This window comes from Mirounga leonina, unplaced genomic scaffold (assembly GCF_011800145.1).
Source record: "Mirounga leonina isolate KUSES-001 unplaced genomic scaffold, KU_Mleo_1.0 Mir_173, whole genome shotgun sequence".
In the NCBI taxonomy this organism is placed as follows: Eukaryota; Metazoa; Chordata; class Mammalia; order Carnivora; family Phocidae; genus Mirounga; species Mirounga leonina.
Window position 1 is genome coordinate 17,282,463 of NW_023270447.1, and position 12,290 is coordinate 17,294,752.

General features: G+C 41.6%; 1 protein-coding gene across 3 annotated transcripts in view; it reads left to right on the plus strand.

The window, feature by feature from the left end:
• The first annotated feature begins 9,649 nt into the window (after positions 1-9,649).
• EVI5 (ecotropic viral integration site 5) overlaps positions 9,650-12,290 on the plus strand; it is a 200,943-nt gene continuing 198,302 nt past the window's right edge. Inside the window, exon 1 of one of the 3 annotated variants that reach the window (XM_035018030.1) lies at positions 9,650-9,903. The gene's annotated coding sequence lies outside the window, so the exon portion shown is untranslated. The remainder of the gene's footprint in view (positions 9,904-12,290) is intronic. The other 2 variants (XM_035018029.1, XM_035018031.1) reach the window with 2 other exon arrangements.

A 12,290-nucleotide genomic window follows, 5' to 3' on the forward strand; every position in this document is an offset into this window, starting at 1 on the left:
ATAATGCAGAGAAATCCCTTCTATGTTTTGCCCAGTTTCTTGTAATAATAACATTTTGCAATACTATAGTATATCACAACCAGGTTACTAATACTGATAATTTACCTTTTTTGTATCACTTTACTTTAAACCTTTCCATGTTCTTATGTTTCAGGTGTGACTCTTGTGGAAAGTTTATCTTGGATTTTATTTCTGTTTTTTAATCCAATCTATAACAGGCTAGTTCAACCCATTTACATTTACTGAATTAGTAACATTTCTACTTGTTTCCAATTCTATTTTTTCTTTTTCTTTTTTCATGTTATTTTCCTTGTCGCCTTTCATTTTTTTACATTAAGGTTTTAAAAAATCGTTAACTTATATATTATCATATTCCATTTTCTCCCCTCTACTAGCTTAGAAATAGCATAGTCTATTTCCGTTCTTTCAGTGATCACCCTTAAAGCATTCTTAACAATATCCAAAGTTAGTATCTGCCCTCCAAAACAGTATAACGAACTTTGAATACTTTAACTCTGGTCATCCCAACCTAAATGCTATTATTCCAGTTTTTTAGTTTTATCCTTTTCTTAACCCTCCAAATTATCATTAAACAGATATTTCTTTAGATCTAACTACATGTTTACCTATATCTTTGCTCATTAGTTCATCTCCTACCTCCCAGCAAAGGATTATTTTTCTTCTCTCTTTTCCTGTTCCTGATCTGAGACCAGCAGGATTGGCATCACCTGGGCAATTATGAGAAATGCAAACTCTTAGGCTCCCTGTTCAGATTTGTTCAATCTACATTATCTGCATTTTTAAGAAAGATTTTATTTATTTATTTGACAGAGACGCAGCGAGAGAGGGAACACAAGCAGGGGGAATGGGAGAGGGAGAAGCAGGCTTCCCGCGGAGCAGGGAGCCTGATGTGGGGCTCAATCCCAGGACCCTGGGACCATGACCTGAGCTGAAGGCAGACACTTAATGACTGAGCCACCCAGGCACCCTTATATTTTTTTTACTTATAGCACGTATCTGTTTATTGTCTGCTTATTCCCACTATATTTTAAGCTCCATCAGGCAGGGTTTATGTCTGTTTTTGTCACTGATAGGCTAATTATCTATTGCTATTCTATTTATTGCTATTTGTGGTAAAAAAAAAAATTCACCCCAAAATTTAGTGCCATAAAACAACAATAAACATTTATTATCTCTTACAGTTTCTTTCTTTCTTTTTTTTTTAAGATTTTATTTTTAAGTAATCTTTACACCCAATGTGGGGCTCAAACTCATAACCCCGAGATCAAGAGTCATACGCTCCACCAGCTGAGCCAGCCACGTGCCCCTCTCTTACAGTTTCTATGAATCAGGAATTTGGGAACAGCTTTCTGACTGGTCCTGGCTTGGGATTTCACATGAGATTCAGACAGATGTTGTTTGAAGAAGTTCCCTGGGGGCTGAAGGATCCACTTTCACGGGGGCTCAGTGAGTTTTGTCAGGTTTGTCCTGGGTGCTGATGGGATTTTTTCTTCATACAGTTCCACACACATGGTGGCTGGCTTCCCCCGAAGCTTTCAGTCTAAGAGAGCAAGGCAAAAACTCCAATGTCCTGATGACCTAGCCTCCAAGGTGGTTACTCAGACCAGCCCTCATTCATTGTGCAAGGGTCTGTACCAGTGCATGAAGAACAGGCAGCAAAAATCACTGGGCCAAAGTGGAAGATGGCTATCACATGTATCTAGAACAGCACCTGTCAAAATAACCAGCTTTAATAAGTAGTATATATTATATATGAGGCTCAGGAAAAGCAGGGTTGACTGGAATCAGGGATTCTAGTATCTTCAGGATGTTCTCCATCTCGTTTTTGTTTCTCTGAATATGGCCAGGGTCTCTGTGTTCACATCCTTAGAGCTTCATAATGAGAAGGCAAAGGGCCTTTACTTGTCCAGGTCTGGTTTGAAAAATCCCAGGGTACAACTTCTCAGGCCTACCCCCTAATGTAGTCAGTGTGTTCATGGGGTAACATGATTGGTTTAGCTTGTGTCAGGTACCGACACCTGTTAATAGAAGATGGAAAGGGGTGTGAGCAGATAAAAATAGTACGACTCTTTCAGCCAGGTTAGGTACTCCCCATTTTGTATGTTTCCACCATAACATATCTCCATATGATAGAATATATTGTTATTGTCCATTTATTTGTTCATATGTCTGTCTTCTACATTAGACTATATGTTCTTACACTAGAGCTTGAACACCAGTACTACATTTTTGTAACTCCATAGGCTTTGTAGTGAAGAGAGACTTATGCTTGCATTTTTGCTTTTCCTTTTACTATCATTGTGACTTTGGATCAGCCTTAGTTTCCTCCTATTGTGAATGGGCCTAATGATGGCTGCCTCATGTGGAAGCACATAATGTTATTGCTGACATGTAGGAAGTGAGAGTGTTAGTTGTAGTCCTTCTTCTTTTTTTTTTTTTTATTTATTTTATTTTATTTTATTTTGTAAAGATTTTATTTATTTATTTGACAGCGAGAGACACAGCAAGAGAGGGAACACAAGCAGGGGGAGTGGAAGAGGGAGAAGCAGGCTCCCCACAGAGCAAGGAGCCCGATGCGGGGCTCGATCCCAGGACCCTGGGAACATGACCTGAGCCGAAGGCAGATGCTTAACAACTGAGCCACCCAGGCGCCCCTGTAGTCCTTCTTCTTAGGAAAGTGCCTGACACAATTGTATATACTTATTATGTTTGTGAGTGAATGAACGAATGAATGACTGAATGAGTAAATAAATGAAACATTCTTAGTGACTTGCTTGGGGTTCACTTGTAAATGAGGATCACAATAGGCTTATGGTGAAGTTTAAGTGAGATGATAGATGAAAACTGCTTCCAAAGCCCAACTCATGGTAAGGCTTCTAAAAAATAAGCTATTATTTTAGAGAGCCAATTTTCTAAAATTAACATATCATATTGGATCTCTTTCAAGAGAATGGGAGAATAATGGAGAATAGAATATCTCTATGTAGATATCTCTCACAAAGCATATCACTTGCTTCTGTATTTCACAGTAAAGTCTCAATTAATAGCCCTGAATAATAGAAATGCAATATCTATTAATAGAACACAGTAGCCTGCAGTATTCCAAGAGCTAAAGAGTTAAAAAATAACCCAAAAAGTAAATCCTACCAGGTTAATAACTTTGTCTAGTGTCAAATTCTAAGAGCTGAAACCACCTAATATTTAGCAGCTTCTAGCCCATGTCTCAAAATCAGCACCCCAAATACAACAGTTCATAGACAGCTGTCATTCTGAGACAAGTCAAGCCATTTAAGGAAGGAAGGAGTAAGGAAGAAAGGAAGGAGGGGAGGGAAGGAGGAAGGAAGGAAAGGTGGAAAAAAACAAAATCAATTAGTTTCTCAAAAGACCAAAAAGCACTGGTTACTGCATTTCTAGTCTTCCACATTCCCAGTTTCCCCTAGAGGTCCTACCTAACAAATGTAAAAGGTGGAACTGAAAGGGTGTTAAATGGGTGGATCCCAGTGGCAATGTCGTTGTAAACACTCCCTATGAGTCAGCTATAAATTCAGTTCAAATCCCCAGTCTCCCTGTCTGCTCCACTTATCATGGTTACCACAAAATGATTGCTGCCTTTAGAAACGCTAATGGGAAACAGGTCAATGTCTGCAGTGTTTGATTTTATATCAAAACTTATAAAAATGTAAGCACTGCAACAGGAAATATTTTGTTACTGAGTTAGGGCTTATATACTTTGCTTAGTTTTCGAAACACAGGAACAGCTTGTTAACACTTCTTCAGTTTTATTTTAAGAATGTTACTGTATTATGGCCATTCGAGGGATTAACAAGAATTTATGGAGCATTAGGTTTATTTCACACCTGCAAGAAAGGTATTTTAGTAACTGACTTTTTGTAATTCAATAGTGTTTCTTTACCTTGCTGTAATTGGCTACTGGTTATCTTTTTTGAATGTACATTCTCAGAGGAGACCTGATGAGTCCATAAAGGCTTCAAATTTCTCATGTGGTAGCTGAGAAAAATGACTGGGTTACCATAGTATTCATTCACAAATTCCATTTGGTGGCAATGTTGAAGGTTGTGTGGAATTTCAGTGATGACTTCAGCAGTGGTTGCTTCCCTGTTGTTAAGGAGCGCTTTTTGTTTGTAATAAAAGCTAAATTAATTTTATTGTAAAGCAATACCTTCCTAATGTAGTTTCCTCATCCTTTTTTGTGGGGGTGGGGGCAGAGTGTTAATTAACATTAGCTAAAGTTTGTAGTTTACTGTTAGATCATTTTCACATGAAATAACATATCTTAAAGTACATCAGTCTTTGGCAACTCTTATTTGCCTGATGAAGAACTGAAGCCTATAGAAAGGCCAATTAGCAGGTGGTAGAGTCAGGATTTGTCTAATTCAGAGTCTTTTAAAAAATCTTTAATCTTTCTATTTTTGCACCTTGGTGCTTTGTGGCTTTGGACAGTAGCAATTACAATAGCTACCATTTGTTGAACGCTTATGTGCCTTGCATATATTATTTCATTTGTCACTTCAGTGCTTAAGCATGTATGATTATCATTATTTCCAGTTTATAGATGAGAACATTGGATCTCAAAGAGGTTAAAGCACATATTTGGCAAGCATGCTGAAATTTTAGTCACAGTCTAGTCACTTGCATGAATGTAGAACTTACTAATTCCCAGATAATTGGATAGTTTATGTGGAATTACTATTTTAGCTGCACCAGGTGCCCCTTGGTGGCTCAATTTTAAAAGCTGTTATTGGGGGTGCCTAGGTGGCTCAGTTGTTAAGCGTCTGCCTTCGGCTCAGGTCATGATCTCAGGGTCCTGAGATGGAGCCCCACATCAGGCTCCCTGCTCAGCGGGAAGCCTGCTTCTCCCTCCCCCACTCCCCCTGCTTGTGTTCCCTCTTTTGCTGTCTCTCTCTGTGTCAAAAAAATAAATAAAATCTTAAAAAAAAAAAAAAGCTGTTGTTGGATTGATAGTGTGAATGTCTAATATCACATATAAAAATGATATCCAGACTCTCAAGCCAGAGAGCTGGTTTTTTACCACACCTGTGGCAGATCTAGTTTTTACCTGTGCACAAAGAGCCAAGAGATGGCAATAGAGTTGTGCCTCTTAACAATGTTCTTTTCTAAGATACCGTGCCTTGCAAACAATGGAATGTGGTAGAAGTGAGGTTAAAGCCATTCTTACAACCTCAATACATTGAGAGGCCACAACTTCGGTGCTTCAGTGAATTTGGATTCATGTTGTGGAAAGCAGTAAGCCGAGTAAAATAGGCTTTCCCTATTTCATTATGAGCCTTCATTTTTCCAAAGCAAGATATTTTGAACTTTAGCTGGGAGTCTCAATGGAGTGTTGTTTCTCCTTTTTCTAGAAGAGTGCTGCCAGAACTTTCTGAGAGATGGAAATGTTCTCTAACTGTGCTGTCCAAGATAGTAGCCAGTAGCCACATATGGCTATTGCTGAGCACTTGAAATGTGTGCGTGCCAATGGGAAACTGAAATTTTAAGTTTAAAGATTTTATTTATTTATTTGAGAGAGAGAATGAGACAGAGAGAGAGAGAGCACGAGATGGGGGAGGGTCAGAGGGAGAAGCAGGTTCCCCGCCGAGCAGGGAGCCCGATGCGGGACTCGATCCCGGGACTCCAGGATCATGACCTGAGCCGAAGGCAGTTGCTTAACCAACTGAGCCACCCAGGCGCCCCTGAAATTTTAAGTTTAAATGTAAACAATCACATGCGGCTAGTGGCTGCTGTAAGGGAGAGTGCAATCCTAGAATGTAACTGAGATGCCCTGGTTCTCTAAGGAAACCCCAAATGTGAGCTGCCCAGGGCAAGGGTGGAGTGTTGTTCACAGATGGGGTTGACTCCACTGGTGAGTTCCTCTTCCGTATACTGGGTAGTTTTTGCCTCTCAGGAGAATGCCTCCTTTCCTCTTCCTTTCTGGGAGCAATGACTCACATGGCTGACTTATAAAACACCTTTGGCAGTTGAGAGCATGGTGTTCTGAGATTTAACCCTTGCCAGGTTTAGAGAGACTAGAGCTCAAGCCCTCTCCTGTGCAGTTGACACTAATCAATGCCAAGGGTGTACAGCATTAGAACACAGAAAACTTTTGATTTGCTAACTGAATTTCCCTCAAATTTAACTGTCTCCAAGGAGGGTGCCACTGTCCACTGCACCCATGCTTCCTCTGTTTTGAAGTTCCAGAGTGTGAACAGTGGAGAGGTAGAGAGCTGGAGCAGAGGTGGTGTTGGTGTGGAATTCACACAGCAGAATTTCGCTTACGCAAGTGCTCAAGCACTTGTGAAAGATCAGAATTAGCTACTTCTCTGGTTGGATTGAGCTATTTCAGTGAAAAGTTAAAGTGTAAGCTCTTTCATCAAATAAATTGAGTGAAGGAAAGGAGTAAACCAGGAGATTGCTAGAGGGTCAGAGGTAATGGTATATAAGCATCTCTCCTTGGGCCATTTAAGATAAAATATCTCAGGCATTTAACACAGCAGTGATTAGTTAGATTATTTGGAATATGTGTGTGTACATTATGTATATATATATAGGAAGTAGATATCTTGTATACTTATATATACATATAAGTATGTACATCATATATATGTATATATATGGTTCCAATTAAAAAATATAATTTGTACAATAAAATCAACACCAAGGTTGTTCTTTATCATTCATTCAAAATACACTGAACAGCTACTATGCAAAGTACTGGGGCTACTGAGAAGCCTAAGACAGAATATGATTTCAATCATTGCCAAGCTCTTGATCTAGTGGACAATATACATAAACCACTTTCTGGCATTAGACTGACTGGGTTCAAAGCCCTACCTCACCATTCTCCAGTTGTATACATAGGGGCAAGTTACTTGGTATTTACTAACTCTCAGTTTTCTCATATGCAAGGCGGTTATAATAATACCTGCTTCATGACCATACTACGAAGATTAAAAGAAATTACATATGTACAGCCCTTGCCAATACTCATACCCAGAGAGTACTCAATCGTGTGTTAGCTTATTTTTTAATTAGTAAGTTTCATTTATTTTTATATAGTTTCTTAGGTAAAATTCACATAATGAAATGTTAACTGTCCATTTTTTGACAAAATGAACACACCTCTGTAACTCACATCCCTATCAAGATTTAAACCATTTTTTTTTTTAAGATTTTATTTATTTATTTGACAGAGAGAGACACAGCGAGAGAGGGAACACAAGCAGGGGGAGTGGGAGAGGGAGAAGCAGGCTTCCCGCGGAGCAGGGAGCCTGATGCGGGGCTCGATCCCAGGACTCTGGGATCATGACCTGAGCCAAAGGCAGACGCTTAACAACTGAGCCACCCAGGCGCCCTGATTTAAACCATTTTTATCACCCAGAAATTTCTCTCATGTATCTTCCAAGTAAATGCCCTGCCAGAGGCAACCAGTTATGTTTTTTTTTTTTTTTTTTTTTTACCACAGATTGAGTTTTACCTTTTCTGGAGCTTCAAATAAATAAAATCATACAGTAAGCACTCTATTGTGTTGTTTCTTTTTAAACAGATAATATATTCACATGGTTGGAAATTGAAAAGGTACAAAAGGGCAGTCAAAAGTCCTGTCTCCCAGGCACCCAGTTTTTCTCTCTTGAAGCAACCAATGTTATTATTAGTTCCATGTGGGCCTGTCCCGTAGCTATCATTAACACAGGGGTTTATACCAGGAGCTCTGAGAACTCCATTTTAATGGTTACCCAAAGAATATTGTGACAGCCCAGGTAAAACAATAAAAAATTAGTTTTAAAAATAATTGGAGTTCTTTTAGATTCTGATCTCAAATGTCAAATTGTGACATTTTACCTTTCTATGACTTAGGTAATCTTTAAGGCACATCTAGTTCAAGTTCTAACATTCTGTGATTTTCACTCAACAGTTAAACAAATACATACTGAACAAACATGGAAATGCAACCATGATCCAAAGAAAACCAAGCTCCTGGACTTATGGATGTAATAATAGTCCAGTGGTGGGGGGGAGGAATAAAAATTCAACAAAATAATCATAAAACTACAGTTTCAGCACTGTGTGACAGGAAGGGACCAAAGGGAGGAGGTCAGAAGGAGCTTCTCAGAGGTAGAGACAAGAGCCGACTGAGGTCAGAAGGATGAAGGCTGGAAAAGCTTTCTAGGCACTGAGCAAAGCATATGCACAAGCTCTGTGGAGGGAGGAAGTTTTGAGGGATTGGACGAGGCCAGTGTGGCTGGAACAGAGACAGCAGGATGGAAGAGACAGCAGTAGTCTGAGCAGTGAGAAGAAATGGAGAGAAGAGATGGGCAAGGCACCTGACCTGCAGGGCTGGGTTAGTTAAGGGTTTTGTCTAAGAGAATGGGAAGTTATTAAAATGGTTTACCCGGGAAGTGACGGGGTCACATAGCCTTCTGTGTGGAGAAGAGATGAGAGAGGAGCTAGGGTGCATATGGGTAAGCCATTTAGAAGAGTAGGTTAGGCACTCCTTCACCCTCACCCAGGTAGCTTGGACAAGAGTGGTGATGGAGATACAAGAGAACAGATTCAAGGAAAATTTCAGAGGTAAAATCAACAGGATTTGCTGATAGATGTAATATAGGAGGGAAAAGTAGATTTTCAAGACGTCCCTTAACTTTCCTATACAAAATGGATTCAGTTTCAATAAAATTGTTGATTGAAATTAACTTCAAATAACAGCATGACCTAAAAGTCACGAAAAATTTTGTCTCATAAAATTCCTGAGCCTGTTTTAAAAAAATGGAGAGTTTTTCTTTTTCTGAAATGCTTACTACAGTGGAGTCCCTTCTGGAGATTGCAAATTTACATCAGAAAATAACCAGGGGCTATCTAATTTCTAGGCAAACAATCTTGGGAGTTTTTTGTGCTGATAATTACTGTCATTTTGTAATTTATAAATGTATAACGAAAGTAATTTATATTACCTTTGTTATTTTTCTTGCCCGTTTTTCTTGGAGTTGGGCCGGAATTAGTAGTTTCTGTCCCAAACTAAGTACTTCTAAGAATTTTTTCGTTGACTTTGGATGGTTGCCTGGCTGGACTTCATATATTTGTGCCCATGCTCTGCCCCCTGCCGGACTCTGCATAAACCCAGTGCGTCGAGACGACTGAAGGTAGAGGGATTTGCAATCACTAGTGCTATTTGCACATTGATTATTGTTTTTGAGAGTGACCTAGGTCACCTCTCGGGGAGCTCGGAGAGCCTTTCGGAAGCCGGTGCGTCGGCGCCGCGTTCCCGCGGCCTGAGAGTCGCGTGAGCGATGCGGTAGCGTGAGGCCCGCAGCTCCAAGCTGGGGGTCTTCTCGGGCCCCTGAGGGGGTGTGTCCTGAACAGCTCTTACATGCAAGGGGCGGTCCAAGAGACTGGGGAAGTCTGCAATCCGTAAGGCCGAGGGCCGGCGCTTTGAAAGAGAGGCGGAGGAGGGAGCGGGATTTCCCCGCCCCCGTTCCCCACGGCCCAATCCCTTCGGCTTCTCCTTTTCTCGACCGGCCGCCCGGCCCCTAACCTGCTCGAACCCATTATGCGGTAGAGGCGGCCGGTCTCTTTAAGGCCCTGCCGCGCCTGCGCCTTGGGCTTTCCTGACGCGGCCGGCCGGACCCTGGAGGAGCCAGCGGGCGGGCAGGGTAGGGGTCGGGCAGTAGTTAAAGCAGCGGCGGCGCCCGGAAGGGTGGGTGAGGGTCGGTGGCGGCTCTGAGCTGTCGAACGAGCGCGACGCTCGAGAGAGGGCGGGGAGGCGGCCCGCGGAGCCGGAGCGGGGCCGAGGCGCTGAGACGCGGCGGCGAGGCTGCCGGCTGGATGGGAAGTTAATGTTTACGGTGGAGTCCACCCAACGTTTCCAAGGTGAGGGGCGCCGCGCCAGGCCGGGCGGGCCCGGAGGCTGCACGGGCCGCGAGCCCGGGTTCTGCGGGGCGCACGACGGGGCCGAGGCGCGGCGAGTGGGGGCCGCCACCAAACTTGCGGCGCGAGCGGGGCGGGCGTGCCCGGCCTCGCCGGGGCCTACGTTCCCTGAGGCCGGGACCCTCCTCCCGTGGGCGCGGGGGAGGAAACTCGCCAGCGGGTCTTCCAGTGGAGTCCCAGGGAGGTGGAGGGACCGGGCAGCTTGGGGGGTGCTTCCTCACAAATCCTGTGGGGGATACTGACCTTTCACCCCTGCCCTCGAGGCCAGCAGTCCGTTCTCTCTGGGTGTCCTGATGGAGTGAGACCGCCGCTCCTCTTACTTGCAAAGTTGGCGTCTCGATTTGGCCTCCGGGATTCTGCGCAAGGCAGAGTCCCCAGGCAGGTGATGGGCTAGCCAGGTGTGCTAGGTGACTCCCAGGGATGCACTTGGAGAGCGTTTGTAACCATCACTGAATCACCTTGTGACTAGCGGGGCAAGCCTCAAAGTAACCGCAGAATTTCCGGTAGATTGGATTGTGGTGTTGATGTTTGCTTTAGAATTGCCGTGATTTCTTTGTGTCTGTCTGTTTTTTGGGCGTCTTAGATCAAGTCAGTTGTCATCCTTTCACCGAAGAGTTAACCAGAACTTTTGCAATGGTTTCCTTTGCTTTTCTCCTATCCATTGCTGTTAGAGGTGACTTTGAAAAGCAGCATTTTCTTGCAAAGATATCTTTTCTTTGGTTTACAGTGTAGAATAATAAACTCCTTTCTTCGCCGAAAGAAATCCAGTGCTTCTTGAAGTTCAAGAAAAACTTACCTTTGTTCTGGACTGATACGTGTTAGAAGAGTTTTTTGGTTTTTTGGGTTTTTTTTTTAAATTTTATTAGTAAACTTTCTTGAGTTTACCTGAAACTCCTTTTCTGTTCTAAAATGTTAGCCTTAAGGTCTCTGAGAACTTTGTGTCAAGGAAACTTAGAAAACTTATTGAAGTATAATACACAGAAAAAGTGCACAATCCTAAGAGTGCAGGTAAAGAATTTTTACTAAGTATACCATCACAGGTCAAGAAACAGAATATTTCTAGGTTGGGGTTTATACCTAGGAGTGGAATTGTTGGTTTGTGCGGTATGTGAATAATAAAACTTTAGTATTAGATACTGTTGAACATTTTCTTGAAGTGGTTGTGCTAATTAGCAGGGAATGGTAATTCAATTACCCCACATTCTTGCTGATGCTTGTCAGTTGGAAACATTTTTGCTATTCTGGTAGAGGTGCAGTAATATATTAGTGTAGTTTTATTTTGCATTTTCCTGATGGTTGTGGTTTTATCTTTTATTGGCCATTTATATGTCTTTTGTGAGATGTCTGAGTCTTATTTTTTTATTTATAATTTTTTGGGTATGAGTCCTTTCTGGGAGGTGTACACACACACACACCCCTATCTATAAACTGTACATAATTTATCTTATTCCATTCTGTCCTTCACTCTTTTAATGGTGTTTTTTTGACAGATGGACATTGTTGATTTTAATGAAATATATTTACTATTTTTCTTTATGAGTACTGCTTTCTGTGCCCTATTTAAGAAATCTTGCCTAGCCTAAGAATATGAAGATATTTTCCTATGTTACCTTATAGAAGTTTTATTTTATTTTACTTTTCACATTTAAGGTGTAAAATTTACAGTAAATTTCAGATGGATTGTAAGGGGTCAAGATTCACTTTTAACCAGGTGGATATCTTTTTGACCCAGCATCATTTTTTAAAAAATACCATACTTGTCCCTCTGCACTGTGTGGCACTTTCTCATAAATCAGGTGACTGTTTAAGAGTGTATCTGTTTCTGGATACTCTATTCTGTTTTATTGGTCTGTTTGTTATCCTTGCACCAGTATCACTGTATTAATTAATGTAACTGTATAATAAGCCTTGATAATGTGATAGTATAAGGCCTCCAACTTTGTTTTTTAACACTGGGCAGTTCGTGGCTCTTAGCATTTCTGTATAAATTTCAGATTCTGCTTGTCAATTGCATACGGTAAGATACACACATTTTAAGTGTAGTTTGATTTTTGTCATTTATACTCCCGTGTCACCAACACAGGATACAGACTATTGTGAAAACCTTAGAAAATTCCTTTATATCCTTTGTTCTGTCTTCCCCACCCCCTGCCCAGAGGCAACCACTATTCTGATTTCTATCCCCATAGATTAACATCAGTATTTTCTAAAGTCGTCCAGGTGATTCCCTTGTGTGGCCAAGATTGAAGCCATTGGTTCAGGTGGACTGTTTGAAGCTATTCCAGTGTCTCTGTCTTTCCTTTTGGTCTGGTCAGATTTCCCAGAGAGTC